The sequence below is a fragment of the Schistocerca gregaria genome, chromosome 2 (assembly GCF_023897955.1).
Source record: "Schistocerca gregaria isolate iqSchGreg1 chromosome 2, iqSchGreg1.2, whole genome shotgun sequence".
In the NCBI taxonomy this organism is placed as follows: Eukaryota; Metazoa; Arthropoda; class Insecta; order Orthoptera; family Acrididae; genus Schistocerca; species Schistocerca gregaria.
In genome coordinates, this window is record NC_064921.1 from 232,845,197 (window position 1) to 232,868,851 (window position 23,655).

General features: G+C 44.1%; 1 protein-coding gene and 1 non-coding gene across 4 annotated transcripts in view; both read right to left on the reverse strand.

Annotated features, from left to right (window-relative positions):
- The window catches only part of LOC126336758 (long-chain-fatty-acid--CoA ligase 1), a 603,077-nt gene that overhangs the window by 358,753 nt on the left and 220,669 nt on the right, over positions 1-23,655 (reverse strand). The window contains exon 1 of one of the 3 annotated variants that reach the window (XM_050000763.1): positions 21,050-21,132. The exons of the other annotated variants lie outside the window; for them this stretch is intronic. The gene's annotated coding sequence lies outside the window, so the exon portion shown is untranslated. Of the gene's footprint in view, positions 1-21,049; positions 21,133-23,655 lie in introns of those variants that run through there. 3 annotated transcript variants of the gene reach the window in all.
- On the reverse strand, positions 23,141-23,215 carry Trnas-cga (transfer RNA serine (anticodon CGA)). The gene has a single exon. It is a non-coding gene; the product is annotated as a tRNA-Ser (tRNA).

Genomic DNA, 23,655 nt, shown 5'->3' on the forward strand with positions numbered 1-23,655 from the left:
TAGTGGAAGGTGTTACTGCTGAGTAATTCATGGAGGGTATTGCTTAGCGGGTTGCATCATCTACCCGAAAGAAGCAAAGTTCAAATGGCTCTGGGCACTATGGGACTTAACATCTGTGGTCATCAGTACGCTAGGACTTAGAACTACTTAAACCTAACTAACCTAAGGACATCACACATATCCATGCCCGAGGCAGGATTCGAACCTGCGGCCGTAGCGGTCACGCAGTTCCAGACTGAAGCGCCTAGAATCGCACGGCTAAAGAAGCAAAGTACACACAATAAACATACCATTGGCGACGTGGATGAATGTATCACTGGAAGTAATTTCTACGATCTTATAGTGAACACAAACACCAACTTTGTGAAAGTTTCGCAGTTTCTTGTTGCACAGAAATTCTCAGAAAAATGTTCTTCCTTTGGATTTTGGTTTTGAAAGGTGCCAGACTAAACGAATTGCCGCGCGTGAACGAGACGGCAAAGTTCGAAAAAAGGCATACTACATTGCAGTTTTACGACTAGATGAAGCATCAGAATAAAACAAAAGTAATTTATTCAGGCACATTACACTGTGTACACTAGTCGTTGTAGTAATAGTGAACGAGAAGTATTGTCAGATAAAAGTCGCGGTCGACGTTTAATTGTTGTACTATCCAGTGAGCTGGTGCTGAAAACTTGTAGCTATTGAAACTCGTCTATGTGCCTTCCCCTCGAACAACTATGGCCGACATGCGGCGCCCAATTGCAACTCTAGCGAATGCAGTAACGTTAGCATGCCCGCAAAATAATAGGAGGAGTTAGCTGTCGTGAACATTTGTGAACCGTTAACGAAAACTTTCATCGTAAACGTAATTGTAAAAACCACCCCAAGGTCGTATCTCCACGCGTGTAAAAAAATATACGTCTGTAAAGTAGCATGTTTGCATTGATAATAAAAACTTATTTCAAAACTTTTCGTTATAACAATTATTAACGGATAATAATTGAAGAAAGTCGCCAGTATATCGTCTCAAATCGATATATTACTATCTGTACTGACGAATGGTACTGTTTTGATCTGAGATGATATACTGAGCACCGCCTTTCATTTCTATCTTATAATGGTTGTGAGGTGAAACAAATTAATTAGCTGATTTAAATAATGTTTTCTACAACCACTGCTCCACAGTTCGTTAAATGTATCAACAAAGTCACGGTGGGAAAACTGACTTATGGTAAGATCATAAAGAACTGGAAACTAAGCAGAACTGACCATAAGTTAATTGTTTGGGTGGTTTTGGGGAAAGGGAACAAACAGCGAGGTGATCGGTCCCATCGGATTAGGGAAGGATGGGGAAGGAAGTCGGCTGTGCCCTTTCAAAGGAACCGTCCTGGCATTTGCCTGAACAGATTTAGGGAAGTCACGGAAAAGCTAAATCCGGATGGCCGGACGCGGGTTTTGAGCCGTCGTCCTCCCGAATGCGAGTCCAGTGTAGTAACCTCTGTGCCACCCCGCTTCGTCATGACTTAATACTGCATCGCTTGTCTCCCATGTATATCAAACAGCTGACTTGGTCAGAAGATAACAAGACGGGGAACCCGTTAGCGTAGCAACGGGTCCTGCGAGGCACAGAGTGTAGCGGCTGGCCACTGGGACTGGAAGAGAGTGACATTATAGGCCTGTACTGTCCTGCAGTGGGTGAAAGCCGTGCTGCGCCGCTTCCTTGCACTCGGCTGAAATGCAGCCACACACGTAGCAGCCGAGGGTGTCACCATGCGGGAAAGGCTGTGCTGTTCATTGAATAAACGACGCACACAGTCTCATAATTTTGTACGCTGACAGAAAGAGTTTGAACAGACGGTAGGCAGGTATTACATTACATTGGTGCTTAAGTTCGTAGCGTTTTTACAAAGTGGTTCTAAGCACTATGTCACTAAACACAAGAGGACATCAGTCTCCTAGATTTAGAACTACTTAAACCTAACTAGCCTAAGGCCATCACACACATACATGACCGAGGGAGGATTCGAACCTGCGACCGTAGCAGCAGCGCGGTTCCGGACTGAAACGCCTAGAACCGCTCGACCACAGCGGCCGGCGTAGCGTTTTTGTTTTGAATGTTGGTATTCCGGTTGCTATGCGTTTATTTATCGATTGTCATTTTTTATTTGAACTTCACTGCTGCTATCTGAGTGTAGATGTAGTCACTTTCTGTTTTGGATATAGTGAGTGGAGCTGTGGGCGCTAGAAAATGGAGTGTCAAGTGGAGAAATCAGACCATTCTGACATTCTCTTCTGTTTGAGTACAAAAGAGGGGTGACAGCAGCGGAGGTACCCAGATAGATTTGCGGTGTATGTGGGGATAATGGTACTGGAAAGAGCGTGGGAAGAAAGTGGTTTGCTCCTTTTAATGATCGTTTTGACGTGATTCTCCACGTTCAGGAAGACCTTCGGAGATTGATATAGATCGTTTAAACGCTTTAATCCACAATGATCCACGCCAGTGTACTCGAGAACTGGCAAATGTGATGAACTGTGATCGTTCAACCATCGTGCAACAACATTTGCATGCAAAGGGGAAGGTTAAGAAATCGGGTGTATGGGTACCGTATGCTTTAAGCCAACACAACAGAAAACAACATTTGGCCATTGTGTATCTCTGCTTGCTCATCAGTTGACTTGTAACAACACCGACCATTGCCGGCCGGAGTGGCCGAGCGGTTCTAGGCGCTACAGTCTGGAACCGCGCGACCGCTACGGTCGCAGGTTCGAATCCTGCCTCGGGCATGGATGTGTCTGATGTCCGTAGGTTAATTAGGTTTAATTAGTTCTAAGTTCTAGGGGTCTGATGACCTTAGAAGTTAAGTCCCATAGTGCTCAGAGCCATTTGAACCATTTGAACACCGATCATTTGTATACTGTATCGTTACTGGTGACGAAAAATGGTGTCTTCATGTTAAGATAAGAAAAAGGAAGGAATGGCTGAGGCCAAACAAAGCAGAAACTCCCTGTACAAAGTCCAGCGTACACCCACAAAACGTGTTGTTATGCATCTCGCGGAACAGCGACGGTGTGGTGTACTTCGGGGTGTAACCATCAGTGATGACATTTACTGTCAACTGCTGAGATGTCTTGCAGACAGGATCCAAGAGCAACATCCAGGAAGACTGCGCGAAGTCATGCTACTCCATGATAACGACCGCGCGCATTCTGCTAGACTGACAGAAAACAACATACAGGAGTTTTAAAGCCATTCCGTACCCGTCTTATTCACCTGACGTTGTGCCCTCGGATTTTCGCCTTTTCCGCTCTCTATCGAACAACCTTCAAGAAACTTCCTTTGCGGGTGAAAATACACTCCAAACATGGCTCGATGAGTTCTTCGCCTCAAAACCACGTGATTTCTACTGTCGCAATATCAAAACGTTACGCCAGAGTTGGCAGACTGTTGCAAATAGCGAAGGGGAATATATTATTGATGACCGAAGTCTCTGTTATGTGTATCTTCTGTGTTTATTAAACTTACCATAAACGCTACGAACTTATGCACCAGCCCAATAAATCCATTCCCATTCGGAACGGTATCGTCAACGTGGATGTGAAGTTGGACAAAAGATGTGACCTCATAAAGCGGAATTCGCCCTTTCGAAGCATTCATGATGGCGGAACACAGAATAACACACGTCGGAGCTTCGTAGCGTACCGTGAAACGTGACCCAAGCAAGATGGTTTTCTAAGCAACTGAACAGACACCATACTGGTAACTTCAAGCTCCGTATTTCGTGGTTTTTGTTTTATTATGAGTTAAATTAATGCCTCGAGCCCCACAGATGTTATTTACAACATTTCTTGTCAGTACGCAATCAACAACATGGCTCAATCTATCCATACCGAACATTTTGGAGAACACCAACAGTGCACTGAAAACATGGATTCGGGAAAAATCAGAAGCACAGCCTCACGGATAAACATAAAGGAATAAAAATCGAGTAGGGTGCGTCTAGCCATTGTGGCTCTATTGCAGATGAGGACGTAAAGATAAGAACATGGGACAACTGCGTTAGCCAGGACGGTGGCATAGAAGTTGTCTCTAGGCATTGAGAGCCTACAAAGAATCTCTTCAATATGTGTACGTCGCAATGGAAACGGTGTTGCAGCTAGTATTGATACATCTGTGGGAAAATGACGTCTATCAATCACAGGCCGATTACCTACATCTATACTAATAATAAATATACCAAACTGTAGAGTCTGTCTACTTGAACACGCTTTTGCAAAACTACCAAACGGATTTTCATGGGGTTTTCGCAGTTAACTTGAGTAGAACTTGGGACATCACACAGATCAAGAAAAAAAGATATCGTGATTTAGGGTTTTACTAAAACCGTCTTGTCTGCCTATTCGTCAAACGAATTTCCACAGGTAACTTGAGTGTAACTTGGGGCACCGTATAGGCTTCATTTCATTAAAATGGGATCACAGAAAAATAATAACGTGAGTTCAAGTTTTATCATTCTGTCTGTTTTTCTGTTAGAACACGCTGATCTTCGAAACTACTTGACGAATTTTCGTGAGGTTTTGGGGCACCGCGTAGGCTGTTTTACATTGAGGATGTGAAGTTAGCCAACAGCCTTTCCCGTCAGATCACCGAAGTGAAGCGCTGTCGGGCTGAGCTAGCTCTTGCATGGGTAACCATCCGATCTGCCGAGCGCTGTTGGCAAGTGGGGTTCACTCAGCCCTTGTGAGGCAAACTGAGGAGCTACTTGATTGAGAAGTGGCGGCTCCGGTCTAGGAAACTGACATACGGCCGGTAGAGCGGTGTACTGACCACATGCCCCTCCATGTCAGCATCCAATGACGCCTATGGGCTGAGGATGACAAGGCGGTCAGTCAGTACCTTTGGGCCTTCATGGCCTGTGCGGGAGGAGAGAGAGATGTGAAGCTATCCTGAGACGACGAAGACCCTCAACAGTTAACCTGATATTCGAACATCTTAGTTCATGCTATACTGTGACCGTTATGTATATCAACTGAAACTACAAATTAGAGTAACCGGCGACAATTGATTATTATTTTCACTAAAAGTTTCGGAGGGTCAAACATCCATCACTATTGTACTTTGTTTACACGTTCACTGAAATTTGCATGGACGGGGTATTCTAAAAGCGTGTGTGACTCAAAAAGACCAGAAATGCAATGTATTGCCAATGAAAGACAGTGCCGTAAATTACCCTAAACTCTATAATACAATAATACATACATCTACATTGTTGTTATGGTCTTTGGTCGTAAGACACGCACACACACTTCCTTCAGTTACAAAACTGACTGTTGCCTGATTCCTCAGTATGTGTCCTGGCGACTGAAACCTTCTTTTAATCAAATTGTACCATGAATTATTTTTTCTCCAGTTAGATTCAGTAACTCCTCATTAGTTCTTCGATACACCCATCTAATTCTCAGTATTCTTCTGTAAACAAATTCCTCTTTTTGAAAGGTGCTTGCCTTACTATGGTCAGTCTGCAATTTATGTCCTTTCTACTTCGCGCATCATCAGTTATGTTGGTGCCAAAGTAACAAAACTCGTAAACTTAAAAATATCTCGTTACCGAGTCTACCTTTCTTAGCATCGCCGGATTTAATTCGACTACATTCCATTATCCTTGTTACATTTTTGTTAATGCTCGTCTTATAATCTCTTTTCAGGACAATATCAGTTCCGTTCAACCATTCTTCCAAGTCCTTTGCTGTTTCTGTGACGATTACAAAGACATCGGCAAAAAGTCTTTTTTTATTTTTTTGTTCCTCTCCAAGTTGTTTCTTGGGTTTGTTTACTGCTGTCTCAATGTACAGATTGAATAACACTTGGAATTGCCTTTAACCCTGTCTCACTCCCTTCTCAAACACTATTTCCGTTTCATGTCCTTCATCTCTTATAACTGCAGTCTGGCCTCTGTACAAGTTGTATTTTATCCCTGCTGCCTTCAAATTTCGAACAAAGTAGTCCAGAAAATATTTTAGAAAACTTGCTCTACATCTACAAATTCTATAAACGTAGGTTTCTTTTCTTCAACCTCTCTTCTAAGGTAAACCAGTATTGCCTCACATGTTCCTATATTTTTCAGGGACCCGAAATTATCATCCCCGTTCACGAGCATTGCCATACTCTTGTAAATAATTCGTGTCAATATTTTGTAACAACAAGTTACCAAACTGGTGGTTCGGTAGTATTCGCACCTTACATGAATCCGTCTCACAATGAATATCGGAAATAATACGAGGTTCATCCACTAAGTAAGTTTCCTTGTTTTACTTCTCTCAAAATAAACTGTGCTGGTGACGTCTGATGGCTTGCGAGTTCGACTGACGTGTGTTGTCAACGCTCACACCGGCTTATAATGAATAGCGCAGTACACTGATGAGCCAAAAAACTATAACCACCTGCTTAATAGCTTGTTTGTCGGTCTTGGGAACGAAACACATCACTGACTCTGCCTATCAAGGATCCGACAGTTTGTTGGTAAGTTTTTCGAGGTACGTGGCATTAGATGTCTACGCACTGGTCACGTAATTCGTGTAAATAAAGGGCCGCTCATTTAAGTGCGCCGTGATGGTATCCGATAGCGACCCACATGGGTTCGGCAGGATTTTACATCCGGCGAATTGACCGCCGAGACATCAGCGTGAGTTCACTATAACGCTCCTCAAATCACTGTAGCACGGTTCTGGCTCAGAGACACGGACAATTATACAGCTGAAAGATGACGTCCCCGTCGGGGAAGACAGCAAGCGGTGGTTCGCAGCATCGGCGTGTCTTAGATTACTACCGCAGGCCCCATGCAAGTGCAGGAGAATATCACCCATACCACAATACTGCTCCCACTAGCCTGCGTCCGTAGCGCGCTGCACACTTCGAGCCGCCGTTCAACTCTATGATATCTAGTGCAGCAAGAATGTGATTCACCCGAAGAGTCGATACGTTTCCATTGATCGACGGTTATATTCCTATTGTCCTGCGCCCACTGCAACCGCAGCTGACGATGTCGTTGGGTCAACTTGTGAACACATAGGTGTGGTCTGCTGCGGAGCTCCATGTTCAACAACGTACGATGAACGGTGTGCTCAGAAAAACTTGTGTGTGCACCAGCATTGTGCTCTTCCGGCAGAGATGCCACAGATCACCTACTTTACAGATCAGACAAGCCTCCAAACCCCACGTTCTGTGAAAAGTCGTGGACGTCCAACCATTTAGCACCTAGTGGTAGATTCACTGTCATACCAGTTATCGTAGATGCTCACGACAGCAGCACTTGGGCATTCGACGAGCTTCACCGTTTTCAAGATACGCGTTCATAGGCTCTGCGTTATAATGATCTGCTTAATAATAATAATAAATCGCTTATCTCAACGGATTTCTCCATTTTCAGCCCATATCTTCACTAGCGTGATCCCCCGACCGTGTCTTCTCCGCTTACTTCTGTTACTGCGTCACGTGCTCGCAACGCTACCAGGCGGCATCCAACGTCGCGGTGGGCAGTGGTCATAATGTTTTGGCTTATCGGTGTATTTTGTCAGTACGCTGTCAGCTAGCTCGGAGTTACCATTACAGAGTGTGTCCGCTTATAGGATGCGCTCTGTCATTTGCTTTTTTCGCGGTAGGACAACTATCTGCTGTCGGTGTCCATCAGGAATTAACCTTTGTCTATGGGAGAGAGTGTATAAGCATTCTACTTGTTTGAAGTTGGAGTATACAGTTTATGGAAGAGCGTGAAGGTGTGCATGACCAACATCGCATAGGGAGTTACATGTATGATACCATTACTGTAATTCTCAATATTGAGGAGGAAAATCGTTGAATTACCACTGACAACATACTGCTGCGGCTACCGTCTGGGGATGAAATTGGGCGCTCATCCACCGCAAAGTTTCTGACAGACCATCTTCGCTACCGCAAACTCTGTTCAAGATAGGTGCCACTTTTGGATGGATCCGGCCAGAAGGTTTTAGGAAATGTATCAGACACAGAGACAGGGGGACATATCTGCTTTTCAAAGGGATTCTCACTGGGGAGGAGACGTGTGTCCATCATTCAAGTCCTGAGACAAAATGTCAGGGCACAGTTTGGAAAAAAAAACAGGAGAAAGTGGCTAAAAGAAGGTCCAAATGGCCCTGAGCACTATCGGGCTTAACTGCTGAGGTAATAAGTCCCCTAGAACTTAGAACTACTTAAACCTAACTAACCTAAGGGCATCACACACATCCATGCCCGAGGCAGGACTCGAACCTGCGACAGTATCGGTCGCGCGGTTCCAGACTGTAGCTTCTAGAACCGCTCGACCACTCCGGCCGGCCTCAAAGAAGGCATAGGTCACACGTTCGGAAGGGAAAGTTACGCCGACCAACTTTTGGGACTGTCAGGGCGGTTTGCTCATTCACTACCTGACTCTCAGCACAATGAATGCAGAGACGAACTGTCGTGCCTTGATGAATTTGCGAGTTGCCATCAAAAGAAAACGTCCGGGCCAAAATTTATTTGCCTTAATGGCAATGCTCGGACTCACACAGTTCAAATGATATAGGCGGAGCTCGGAAGATTCAACTGGGAAGTCTTCCCGCATCCTCCGTATTCGTCAGAGCTTGCACCCTTTGATTTTCACATGTTCCCCAACAGAACGGTTATCTTGGGGGTAAGCACTTCAACACCTATTATGAAGTCACATTAATAGTGGACAGCTAGTTACGAGCACAGGACCCGACCAGGTACAACGTTGGCTTAGAAAAACTTGTGTCACGTTACCATACATGCTTAGAAAAACATGGCGCCTGTGTACAAGAATAGCAAAAGCAATGTGCAATCTGAACCTAATTATCTTGACGTGATAAACTGTTTGTAAAATATATATATATATATATATATATATATATATATATATATATATATATATATATATATATATATATATGTGTGTGTGTGTGTGTGTGTGTTACGACCCGTGGCTCTACCCTCCATTCGATCCCCGTGAAAGCCTACATTTCAGCAGGATAATGCACGATCGCATGTTGCAGGTCCTCTACGGGCCTTTCTGGATACAGAAAATGTTCGACTGCTGGCCGAGCAACTGGCTCGTCACAATACGCCAGTCACTACTCTTGATGAAATGTGGTATTGTGTTGAAGCTGCATGGATATACACAATACCACATTTCATCAAGAGTAGTGACTGGCGTATTGTGACGAGTCAGTTACTCGGCCAGCAGTCGAACATTTTCTGTATCCAGAAAGGCCCGTAGAGGACTTGCAACATGCGGTCGTGCATTATCGTGCTGAAATGTAGGCTTTCACTGGGATCGAATCGAGGGTAGAGCCACGGGTCGTAACACATCTATATGTAACGTCCACTGTTCAATGTGCCGTCAATGCGAAAAACAGGTGACCGAGGCGTGCAACCAATGGCACCCCATACCATCACGCCGGGTGATACGCCAGTATGGCGATGACGAATACATGCTTCCAATGTGCGTTCAACGCGATGTCGCAAAACACGGATGCGACCATCGTGATGCTGTAAACAGAACCTGGAATCATCCGAAAATATGAGTTTTGCCATTCGTGCACCCAGGTTCGTCGTTGAGTACACCATCGCAGGCGCTCCTGTCTGTGGTGCAGCGGCAAGGGTAACCGCAGCCATGGTTTCCGAGCTGATAGTCCATGCTGCTGCAAACGTCGTCGAACTGTTCGTGCATATGGTTGCTGTCTTGCAAACGTCCCCATCTGTTGACCCGGGGATCGAGACGTGGGTGCGCGATGCGTTACAGCCATGCGGATAAGATGCCTATCATCTCGACTGCTAGTGATACGAGGCCGTTGTGATCCAGAACGGCGTTCCGTATTACTCTCCTGAACCCACCGATTCCATATTCTGCTAACAGTCATTGGATCTCGACCAACGCGAGCAGCAATGTCGCGATACGATAAACCGCAATCGCGGTAGGGTACAATCCGACGTTTATCAAAGTCGGAAACGTGTTGGTACGCATTTCTCCTCCTTACACGAGGCATCAGAACAACGTTTCACCAGGCAACGCCGGTGAACTGCTGTTTGTGCATGAGAAATCGGTTGGAAACTTTGCTCATGTCAACATGTTGTAGGTGTCGCCACCGGCGCCAACCTTATGTGAATGCTCTGAAAAGCTAATCATTTGCATATCACAGCATCTTCTTCCTGTCGGTTAAATTTCGCGACTGTAGCACGTCATCTTCGTGGAGTAGCAATTTTAATGGCCAGTAACAAGGAAACTTATTAATTTGACGCCCCTCGTAACAGAACATGACTGGTTACAGCAGTCTGTGGATTCAATTGTGTCCCTGAATACACGGCCACTTTAGAGGAGCCGGCGGCGCGCCAGCATGGCCGCTCATTGTAGCTGGTCGTAAAATCTGTCTGCACCCTCGGGCGGCGGACTCCTGTAATAACTGTAATACGCGAGCTCGTCTCGTCCTCTCGTAGGCCAACATGCTGCACCAACTCCGTGGCGAGCGAGCCCACTTACTCGCCCATTTAATCGCTCCCGTCCGTAATACACCACGCCATTAAGTCAGAACCGGATGGGCACGACGAAACCAGATCTGTCCGCGATCGAGGAACACGAGGTCCATTTTATTTCTTTTTTACCTTTCCTTTTTCTGCCAGCACGCGATCCGCCGCCAACGCCGTGCCTCCGCGGCGGCTCGATAACTTTCCCAGTTTCCATGGTCTGCGTCAGCGTCAGGGGGCAACGACCGACCCAACCCGGATTCGAGCTTCGGTCTTCCTGTCGGCAATCTGGGACAGGAGCGGCGGCTCGGAACAATCGGATTCTACCGTCTCGTGACTCCCTCTCGTCCAACGGACACCGCGTACAGGTTGGATGTGCAATTGGGACGAGAATGGGCGACTGCAGTGATTTGCTATTCATCAGTTACTCATGAAATACTGCGAAATAGAGATAAAAATTTTGTTAGAGCATTTCTAGTTTTCTGTTAACTTACTCCGAGAACAGGCATAATTTTTCACAAGAGAAATGGAAAAATTCTTTGTATTAATTGCTTCATTCATAAGTTACTCATGAAAAAACTGCGAAATAGTGACAAAAATTTTGCTAGAGCGTTTCTGTTTTCTTGTTAACTTACTCCGAGAACTGACGTAATATTTCACAAGAACAATGGAAAAGTTCTTTGTATTAATTGCTTCATTGTTAGGAGCAGACAGGGTGGAATCGGACACGTATATTTTTTCGAAATGACAATACTCTTCCTCTAACCTATCTACCTCTTATATATCTCTTTCACCCCATTCTATCGTCTTATGTCTCTGCTCGATGAGAATATCTCACAAGTTGCAAGAATATGATGAGAAAATTCCCAACTAACAATGGAACTGACATTCACAAAAGAAAAGTATGTTTACTTTCATATACATAGTCACTATTATTATTATTATTATTATTATTATTATTATTATTATCATTATTATTCTTGATTGCTATAATTATTTTTATTGTTATAATTATCATTGTACTACTTTTATAATCTCTATTTTTTTCTTTAACATCAATAGTGCATAATACGTTATATGTCCTTAATGTTATGTAGAAACTGTAACTCGTTCAATCTGAGTATGCCTGGTTAGGTGTAAGAGAGGGCCTGAAGGCCCTAATCTTGCCAGGTAAAATAAATGCATAAATAAATAAAAAAATAAATACTTTCCGCTGGTTTTATTGGAACATTCGCCACACTATCCAGTACTACGATACTTTACTTAACAGAATTATATAACTCAGTAACATAACAACATATTTTCTTTGCTTTTTTTAAATACTTTTCCATCCTTTGCGTAGTAGTCGTTTCAGTTTTTGGAGGGTTGTATCGCACGTGGAATTTTAACGCGTACAGAAGCCATTTTTATTACAAAAAAATTTTAATTGGATCGTAAATGTTTATAAACATTAAAGAAAATTAAGTTCAAGTTTCACATTCTAGCGATCAGTTTCCACGGCGGGAGAAAGTTGACACAAATAAGCAAAAATTCATATTAAAATTATTAAGTTGGAGCTTTGAAAAGAAAAGGTCTAAATCAAAATATTAGTTTAACATTTAGTGAAACATTCATCACACGTACAGAAACGACTGTTCGCCTTTGTATGATACTACCATTAACAAACGTGGCATTGAACCCACACTCTTCGGAGGTTTCATTCGTCATACTAAGTTTCCTGTCAGTCACTGAAAGTTCTTGGCAAAAGTTGTTCTGTCCTAAAACAGATTTCACGGCCACCTGTTTCCTATCCTGTAATGCTTTAAGTCTATCAGCTAGCGAACTTCTTGGAACAATATATCTTAATCACTTCCATGAGTGACATTTCAAGAAGTGTGACATTTTCTACGGCTTCCTTCATGTTATTTTCATTCTTATTTGTGTCGCGAGTCCTCCATATCTACCTGTTAACGAAAGAAAGATGAAAATTTTATGTTTTATGGTACCTGTTTTTTCCGATGCAACCCGAATTGCCTTGTCCGATACAACTCGAATGTACTTTTGTGATATTTTAACATTTCCATCGTTATGACTTGGGCTAGACACAGAGAATGATATCTGTTGTGTCTAAAGATATAATAAAAATATAGTGTTACTTAACTGCAGACAAAGCACAACTCTCGACAGTTAAATTCGTGTACCGAAGAACTCTTTAGAAACAAACAATTTGTGTCCACTCCGCACTGTTGTTTCGTCTCAAAATCGTGCGGGTGTTCTTGTTCTTCCATGGTTCACCCTTATGTGATACTTTAGGTGCTGTTGATAAACAGTTCTTGTCCGATACAGATCTCTGTCCGATACTACCTGACGATCCCCTTAAAATTTGCACTCTTTTCCATGCTTTTATACCACTTCTTGAGACATTTCATTCCGCTCTGATGTTGGTACGCTAAAAGCAAGATTTTGAAAGTATCCCATGTTTTCTTGAAGAGATGGAAATCTCTCAAAACACGTTTTTTTGTTTGACGCAAGGGAAAAAAGGAACACGTGAGGCGATAAATCAAGCGAAGACTGGCAATAAGACGTTAATTAAGTTTTACTCCGTAAAAAAATCTGTTGTTTTATGCGTTGTTAGTTAATTGGCGTTGTTGTGATGAAGAAAGACGCAACGTTTTCCGCTGTTTCCCCTGACGTGGTCGATATCTTGTGGTAAACAAATTCAGAATTGAAGTGGTCGGCAGAAGGACGCGCAGACGCATGAGTTGGTGTATGCGTTATTGCAACATATATGCTTTGTTAAATTCATGGGCAATAACATCAGTACAATTGTCGTAGAAAACAGATCCTTATAGCGGTACAGAGCGAAATACACAATCTGACCAAATGTACAGGGTGGCGTACGAAATGTGTTACCATTTTGTTTTTGAATATAAACTTTATTGTCAATAGAATCTGGTTCTAACTTAGCACATGCTCAATATGTCCACCATTTCGTTTCCTAACTTCCTTCAAACGAACACTGAAGCTAGTGATTACCCTACGGCACATGTCTTCTGTAATTTCACTGCAAGCTTGAAGAATAAGTATTCTGAGCTCTATTAAATCACGTGGACGTTTCGAGAAAATTTTTTCCTTTAGGTACCCCCAAAGAAAAAAGTCACATGGATTGAGGTCTGAACTATTGGGTAGCCAATTTCGTCCGCCATTGAAGCGACCTGGAAACCCGAGTGAAATGATCCGCATGTCGACATGCTCGCGTAAAAACTACAACACAGTGTTTGCAGTACGTGGCCTTGCTCCATCTTGCCTGAACCACTACGTGTTGAAGGGAAAGGCAGTAGCAAGAAGATGTTGAATGAAGCTATTGCGAAGTATGCTCAAATAACGCTCGCTGTTCACATTTTCTTCAGAGAAAAAGGGTCCTATAAGTCCGTGATTACACGCTGTAATCCTCGGAGCATAATGTTGTCGTTCATGAAGCACTTGTGGGTTTTCAGTGGCCCAAAAGCGTACATTTTGTTTGTTAACCATACCGTCTAAATAAAAATGCGCCTCGTCTGAAAACCAAATGACGCTGAGAGTTTCTTTCCTATCCTCATCCCACTGAGCAAACAGTAGTCTCTGCTGCTTGTGTTATTCAGTGCGCTTCTGTGCACAGGTCATCTTGTATAGGTACATATGGAGGTCAGTTTAAAGAATGCGTTGAACGGAGCGTCTGGATATTCCAAGTTGCACAACTGCCTTTCTACACGACTTCCCGGGACTTCTCAGTACAGCAACTCGTAACGCTTCAATATTCTCCGGCGAACAAACAGGCTTAGGCCGAGGCCGCTTCGCTTCCAATACTGTTCCCTCCTGTACAAATTTATCGTACAACCTGTGGATGGATTTCTTGCAAGGGAGCCATCGTGTGTTAAACTGTTGTCAAAAACGCCTTTGAGTGACAACAAGGCTTTTCGTTTTATGAAAAAGTAACAGAATTTCCGATCGTTGCTGTGTCGTCAGTCTTCCATTGGCAGCCATTGCTGCTTACTAGTCTCCTAGCGGCAGTATCGAGAATTACACGTCATTTCGTAACTCATTTGTTTTTCCAAGCTCTGCTGGTGCTGCTGTAGAGATCCCAGCTGGATATCTAATGTGCGTCGTAAATTGTGAAAGAAACAATTGGTAACACATTTCATGCGCGCCCTGTATTTGGACGCTTTACTAGCGGACATTAATATGGGATGTGTCCACCCTTCACCATTAGGACGACTTGAATTCTGCTGCTGAATGTTTGTGACGGAGTGGCAGCCTACTCTTCCTTAAGAGCCGAAACGATGTTGGACGCTGGGATTAGGAACGAAATCGACGTGTCACTGTCCACAAAGCACTAGCTGGCAGATGCTGTTTTATGGCTGGGTGCATCGTCGTACTGGTACAGTACACAATCCTGTAAAATGTATTCATAGCCTTTAGCATTTAGCGTTTCAAATGTTCCTGACGGATTTCTTACTCAGGTAACATCCAATGACTAGCCCATCTTCAAAATGAATACTTCACCTGGCCGACACATACTGCTTTTACTGATTCTCTACTGACAAGAAAGTACTCCCCACTTCCTTTTGCACTGGCGCGCCTCCCGTGATATGTAGGCCTACTGCTCGATTCCGCACTACATAGGGATGTCCGGACACTTTTGATCAGATAGTGTACGTAGCTGCTGAAGACTATTTGTAATTTCAGCCGTGAAAGGCGGTTTTTGAAATTTTACAGATTCATGTAAGATGTGCGACGCCTCTCTTCGAGTTTCCAGCAGCAGGGATTTTCCAACATTTTTGTTACTTTTCTCTCCAGTCAAACAACACTGTGACCTTTCTCTCCACTCTTTCTTGCGTGTACTCGATGTACTGTGTTAGCACAACCTGTATAACATATCGCTTTTTACCGTGTAGTCCGGTTGTCCTCTTGGCTGTTGGGGATTACAGAACTGGTTCCCGGCCTCCAGCGGAACAGAGTCTTCGTTCAGCGTGGAGATGATGGGTCGGTATTTCCGTAAACCGTTTATGTGGTTTGTGGTTGGAGCCTACTGACCTGGCTTAATGTCTAGTGGCTTTCCCATGCAAGAGCCGTTTTCAAGCATCCGCTAGAAATAATGCAGAGAAATGTCCTGGCAGAAAGGGGCATTTTGCGAATGAATGCTATTGATGTGAGCAGGAAACGATCCTGAGACTGACTGGCTGAAAAATTTGAATCGAAGAAAGATTCTGTGGAGCTTCTCCGAGATCTAAATCGAGCAGTCACTTGGCAGCCCTTATGTGTGTAATTGATAATTCATCGGTATTCTGTATAAAAGTGCTTAACATTTATGGATTTAGGAGTTACTGATACTTCGTGATCAACAAACTACGCCTACCAGAAGTCCAATATGCGTTCCCACGCGGGGGCATGGAATTCTGTTCATAGACATTTTCCAGTTGTCTAGACGAATATTTCAGAATACTATCGTTCACGTGGTGGTTACGAGGTGGCTTCTTATCAAAGCGCGGAGCCCACTGATGTTTGGTAAAAGTTTTGGACTTGAAACCAGGACGCTACATTTATTTCCGCAGAACTTGGAGTGTGGTGCTTTTGTGTGACTTTTTGCCTATTGACGTTAAAACTGTTATTCTGTTTTGTTTTTATAGATTTTTGGCGTCAGTTGTTAAGACCCAGATGGATGCGGTTCATTGACTGGTAGCTGAGTAATATTTTCCAGTCCAGCGGTTGGACCTAACTAAGAGTCTGTCTGAATACAGTCAGACAGCTGCTGCTGTTTTGTCTCCCTTCTCAACTGTGATACGGCTCTCTCCGCTATTCCATCACGTTAGCTACAGTGATGAAAGCTGCAGTTTTACGGGACTGACATTAGTGATGAGTTCCACATCTGTTCATTAGAAGATCTACACCGAACCATCCTTTTCTTTTAAAAAATAAAATCTAAAAATAATCAGCTACTACGAGGGCGTGCCCAAAATTAATGCATCAGAATTTTTATGTGATAATTCTTGAAGCTTTTTAAATAAAACAAACGTTGATAACATTCTACATCTTTATTCTTCATGTCTACATATTTGGGGTCCTCTGCCGCTAGAGAGTTCCGAAATTTGGCGTTTAACATGGCGGTGTGTAACGTAACTATGTTGATGCCTGAGAAACAGCGTGCTGTAATCGAGTTTCGAATTCGAATAGTTCGTCCACACACGGATTACCCTTTCCTTCAGCATTAAAATGCCAGACCACTTACGAGCGTCGCGACATCTGCAAAAATCCGACGTCTTGGGTTTTCTGTCATCGATCATCCCCCATACAGTCCAGACTTGGTCCCATCCCATTTTCATCTGTTTCCCAGACTTAAAGAACACCTTCTAAAACTTCACATTGGTAGTGATTAAGCGTGCAAGCAGAGGTGAGGTCGTGGTTACGTCAACAAATTCAAACACTCAACAGTGACGGTATCAGCAAACTGGTCTCTCGCTGGGAGCAATGTGTTCGTCTTCAGGGTGTCTATGTTGAGAAATAAATACGTAGACCAAGAAGAATAAAGATATGGGACTTTAAAACGTTTGCTTCATTTAAGAGCTTCAAGAGTTTTCACATAAACAATTCGGAGGCATTACTTTTTAGCACGCGCAGGGGTTAATGTTTTCCTTGAAACTACTATGTTTTCATTTTAGTGTTGTTCACCTCAGGTAAAGAACACTAAAATTAAAATTTTGTATTGTTAGTTTTGAGAATGATCATAGTATAAGAAGTCAATATAATGGTAAATACTGAAATGAAACCGTTTTCTGGACTGTACATCTGTGAACTTGTAATTCAGAACGCATGTATAGACCGCTTTTGTTATAGTCTTAATGCTTTACCACCGTGCCCGGTTACCTAACTTTTGTTACACTGTCTCGCAGGAACGGTGCATCAGTACGAAAACACAGAAGTTTTAATGAAGATGTATGTTTATCCAAGGAAATCGAAATTACTACACTGTAATGCGCTAACCGGTAATACTTTTATACTGTATGCTATAAGGTTAACCCGTACCCGAAAACGTGATAGTTTATTCTCATAAACGGAGTAATAATTATTCAGAAAAAAATCGGCGACTTCAACGCTAGACTGGGACAGGAACAGTTTATCGCACGCCCCGTACACATTACAGCCTGGGTCTATATACAGGCGTGGTTGACTCAGACCACACTGCCAATTGATAGAACTGCGTGGACAGAACATACTGCTGCGAACATATTCATCCTACTGTCAGGAGCTGTAACCTGATTTGCTGAACTCTACGATGATTACGCAGAAATGTTGTCGAATTCTATTGCCTAATCCACATTTGACTGTGATATGAAACGTGTACGTATTTCATAAATGTTCATATTTTTTGACATCTAAGTAGGCAGAAAAACTTCCACTTGAAAATCGCCTTAACTTCTAAATTGCAATCGTGCTGATTAAATTAATGCGACACAGCTAGAAAGTGGTCACTCGAACGGACTAGATTTTCAAAGAATTCACCACGAACACATTAGTAGCTATCCTAACAAAAATATAATTCAGAATCTAAACAAACCTAACAGAGCAGAGAAACTAGCACAATATGTAGTATATAAAATCAGCAGCCAAAACTGCAATCATTTGTATACAGGTCAAAGTCGCGGAAACTTTGAAGGTTAATGGACGCCTTTCATATTTCATCTTGAACAAGGAAATAATTCAACAGAAGCTCCACATTTGCTGGAAACTGCACACAGGGTTAACAAAATGGAAACAAGATAAAGGTCCCTCATGTACAGTAGACAAGTTGCAAACTGGACATTCTACGAAATTTAGAAATTTTCAGACACCACGTTACTGGATCAAATTACTTGACTACTGGAGAGACTGCGAATATACTAGAATTCCAGATCCTTTGAAGAAATTTTGTCTTAGAGGATTCCACCGACTATATGCTCCTATATTTGTCCCTTCTAAAATCAACTCGTTACATTTTTTTTCTTTTTCTTTTAGACAACAACTTCGTTTCTTTATCATTTAAATTATCCCTTAAAGTTGTGAGAATTTATAGTCCATGACAGACATATTATTTCTCCAATGTAGTATATTCGTAGAATAAAACTCCTGTTAAATGGGTGTCCTTTGGTCGTATTGGATGTCTGATTTCTATGTTTTCATTCACCAAATTTCTGACATGTGACTAGTGAAAATCAAATAACGTAGACGATTTTCCCTCAGTGGGCCAATAGGGAAGCAGATTCTCACAAAATACGCACACACACACACGTTTTAAATTTTCGTCTGTGATAATAGACAATATTGTCCCAGGAATGAAATAGTCCCGAACCGCCACTCTAATATTTTTGGAGGTTTTCCTTGTTTACTAGACAAATGCCGCAAGTGGAAATTCTCTCTGTCTTCTGGGATATTTGGATAAAAATAGCATGTTTCTTCAACAGCTCAACCTGGTCTAATGAAGAGGCAATAAAAAATGTAAAAAAAGAAGTCACACAGTAACGCTTCAGTGACACTTGTTAAACTTTATGCTGAAAATTCGATAGGAAATAAAAATCTAAATACACAGTGTCGACAGGCATTTGCTCTTAAAATACAGTATATGTGTCTTTCATTGTCCTTGTGAGTCACATTAAATCCGTCACGAGCAGGCAAAAAACGATCCATACTTGCCCTACATGCGCTTTTCTATCCCCTTTCTAAGGGGTAGCACGAGGGTGAAACATTAATAACGTTTGGTGAGCGATGGAACTAAAATAGCCAGCGAGGGAAAATCTATTAATTGTTTTGAAAATATGTTACATGTTGAATACGAAGACGCCACCCAGCTGCAATCAACAGGCGATTGAGGGCCCTTACGGAGAAGCTGTGTGCGGTGAGGCCGTTATAACAAGGGGCCAAAAGCACGCCGGTCTGAAATAAGAACTGATTTAAATTTGTTAATCGAAGTCATGGCACCGTGTTCATCCTGGACTGGCGTAACTGATCACAAGCGCCAGGCCAGGCTAATACATACTGCACATAAACTTGACTGAATCTCAGGTAAAGAAAGATAGATACATAATACAACACGCAGCCACTGTAATTGTGGTTTCAGTATATATGAGGCTATTTTTGTGTTCAGCATTTCAAGGCTATTCTTTTACAGGATGACAGATATGAGGGACCTGTGATGATTATTTATTAGTTTACAGAGACGTGCAGCCTTTCTTTTCATTTAATGAATATTACATGAAGTATGAATGATTATTTATTCCTTGAATTAACACCCAGTAGTATTTTTTACTTTATTGTATGGTTGGAACTGCGGAACCTACACGACGGAGTATTGAGTATTCAAATTTTTTATGTGAAAACTCTTAAAGATTTCTAAAAAAAACAATCGTTATTAACATTCTACATCTTTATCCTTCACGTCAACGTACTTATTTCTTAAAATAGTCACTACGGCGAGAAATCCATTCTCTCAACGAGAGAGCTGTTTGTTGAAATGTCACTGCAGAATGTTTGACTTCGTGGACGCAGCCATAGCCTCACCTCTGGTTGTACCTCTTCGTCATTATCAAAGTGAAGTCCTCGAAGATGTTTACGTTTTGAAAAGTGTCGAAAATCGAGTGGGGCCAAGGTGGGACTGTATAGCGGATGATAGATGACAATGAACCTAAGGCGTCGGATTGCTGCAGATGTGGTCTGGCATTGTCATGCTGAAGCACGAGAAGGTGCTCCAAGTGTGGACGAACTCTTCAAATTCGAAACTCGATTACATCACGCTGTTTGTCACGCATTCACATAGTTGCTTTACACAACGTCATGTTACACCCTGCAATTCCGAGCCGTCTAGCGGTAGATGGCAGCGAATCTCCAGACATTTAGAATAAAGATGTAGAACGTTGATACGTTTGTTTTAACTGATATGTTTTGGTTCAAATTGCTCTGAGCACTATGGGACCTAACATCTGAGGTCATCAGTCCCCTAGACTTAGAACTACTTAAACCAAACTAACCTAAGGACGTCGTACTCATCCACGGCCGAGGCAGGGTTCGACCCTGCTACCATAGCGGTTGCGCGGTTCCAGACTGAAGCGCCTAGAACTGCTCTGTCACATCGGCCGGCTGATATGTTTTAAGAGTTTCACATGAAACATTCGAAAAATGACTTTTCAGCATGCCATCGTATTATCGTGGGAAGTGGTTAGAATACACAGACAGGTCGCTCCAGTAGGACTTTATGTGCTGCGCCTGTTGCTATAGCCGGGGATTTCTATGGTGGGCCATTGTTATCACTCGATTTGTCTCGGATGAATCGTGTATATTACTCATAAAGCTAGTGCTCGGGAACTGAAGGTATGAACTATTGAAATTAAACCGCATCTTTAAGGCATAATTTTTTTTAGAGCAGATAATGTATGAGATTGTTGCCGCACGACGGACTTAATCTGGCAGATCGATGCTGGTATAAGACACCTGTCGGGTGACGGAACGCAGGCATCACACGCGAGGGCTGTGGAGGCGCGCCCGGGCACTTACGGGATGGGCCGGCGGGCGGGCGTCGCTCGCGGGCCCGGCGCCCCGCGTCGTCGGGGGCGGCGTCGGCGTCAGCGTCGCGGCGCTCGGGGCGGCGCCGGCGGCGGCTGCGGCGGCGCAGCAGCGTCGCGACGGCAGGCTGCGGCATGGTCGGTGGCGAGCGCAGTCCCCACTGCAGACTCCGCGGGCCCGGGCTGGCGGCCGCTGCCGCTAACGGTACGCAGCAGCGCAGCTCTCACCTGCTGGTGGGGGCCGCCGCTCCACGCCGCCCCTGTTCCATTAATTTTCGCGATAGCCGCCCACCCGGAGCCCTCACTTCCGCCGTGCCCGCGGCCCGCGTGGCTGGGGATCCCCTGCGACTAGTTCCACGTGCGAGCTGAGCACCGGATACCAGCCACCAGTACCCTGCATAGCGGCCGGGCTGGGTGCCGCACTAGCTGCAGGAGTCGCCCGTACTGTTCACCAGGATCAACAACTGTTGGCGTAACTCTGCGGCGCCAGCGTGCACGCGTGCCTCGGCTCAACTACAGCAAGTGCTTCTCTGCCCACTCTCGATATGAAAAACTTTAAACACAGCAGGAGTCGTCATAAGCTGCGCTATACCAACAGCGAAAACTAGACAATCCAGAACAAAAGCAGGGTCGTTGAATGCGTACCGACATGACGAGATTCTGAGCTTTTCATACAGCACGCAGCAAGTGATTACTGGTCGTCCAGCCAGCCGCGTCGACACCGGACCGGCACCCCATGTAGCACTGTACCGCCGGGACCCACGAGAAACACAGGGTCCGAAACGAACTTGTGACGTCACACTAGTCGCCTCGAGGCCTACGAGAAAGACAGGCCGCGGCGCGTACGCCACAGCACGTGACAACGTAGGACATACGAGTGCCAGCAGCCATCTCTGAATGCGAACAAGTAACTATTTCAGACGAGTGTAACAATTCTTGACTGTGTGCTTAGATGCATGGCCGGCCGGAGTGGCCGAGCGGTTCTAGGCGCTACAGTGTGGAACCGCGCGACCGCTACTGTCGCAGGTCCAAATCCTGCCGCGGGCATGTCCTTAGGTTAGTTAGGTTTAAGTAGTTCTAAGTTCTAGGGGACTGATGACCTCAGAAGTTAAGTCCCATAGTGCTCAGAGCCATTTGAACCACTTTTTTAAATGCATGCCAGTTCTCGATAGTAAACGACAAAAATAAGATCTTCAGTTGGTACCTTTCCAATTAAATACTGTTTCTCTGTGGGCCCTGCAGGGAGCCAAGCGTTCACGAAGTGTGGCGGACAAGCCGACTCGTAGCGAGCGAGATATTCGGGCCCTGCAGCGAACTTGCGACGTCATGCTAGTAGGCGTCCAGGCCCACGAGAAATACAGGTCGCAGCACGTACGTCACGAAGGTAGGCCTGAGCGAGCGAAGCGACGCTCAACTCAGCACACGAAATGCGTTTCTAAATACGTTAATTTGGAAATGGATGTGTGCGTACTAACGAGGACTGCTATTATGAAGTCGCACTGATTACTACTCATACAAGAAAATTTAAGATAAATTCTCGACATAAATAGTATAATGGATTGCTTTTAGCATTTAATCTGTTCTGCTTAACAGTAATCGTGTCAAACAGTATGTGGTGCCTTGTGCTACAGGTAACCATTTTGGCATGATTTCAATTTGATTATACCGCAGTACAGCCGGAAGAAATTATGGAATTCTTATTACTGTAGGGCTAATACCAGCAAGACTCCCTCATAGTGGCTTCCAGTAGAAGATGCAATTCTCGTTTGTACATACTCACCCAGTTACGAGTTAACAGGTGTAGAAACGCCGTTTGTCTGCTGAGTTGAGCGAGCTCGGCCTACCTTCATGACGTACGCGCCGCGGCCTGTGCTTCTCGTCGGTCTCGAGTAGGCTCGTCCGCCAGACTTCGGGAACGCTCGGCTACGTGCAGATCCCACGGGAAATCAATATTTAATTGAAAAGGTACGGACTAAAGATCTTAATTTTGACGTGTGCTATCCAGAATTTGGGTGCGTTTAAACGCGCAATTAAGAATTATTAAACTCGTCTGAAATAAAACTTCCTGGCAGATTAAAACTGTGTGCCGGACCGAGACTCGAACTCGGGACCTTTGCCTTTCGCGGGCAAGTGCTCTACCAACTGAGCTATCCAAGCACAACTCCCGCCCCGTTCTCTCAGCTTAAATTCCGCCAGTACCTCGTCTCCTACCTTCCAAACTTCACAGAAGCTCTCCTGCGAACCTTGCAGAACAGCTCTCCTGGAAGAGCACTTGCCCGCGAGAGGCAAAGGTCCCGAGTTCGAGTCTCGGTCCCGCACACAGTTTCAATCTACCAGCAAGTTTCACATCAGAGCACACTCCGCTGTAGAGTGAAAATTTCATTCGTCTGAAATAGTTACTCGCTCCCCGCCGGAGACGGCTGCTGGCACTCGTATGAGCTGCGGCGTCGCGTGCTGTGACGTAAGCGACACGGCCTTTCCCGTGGGCCTCGAGCCCACCGGTGTGAAGTTTGTTGCAGGGCCCCTGTATCTCGTTCGTCCCAATCGCCTTGTCCGACACACTTTCCGGGGCCTCGGAAAGTCAATATGTAAATGAGA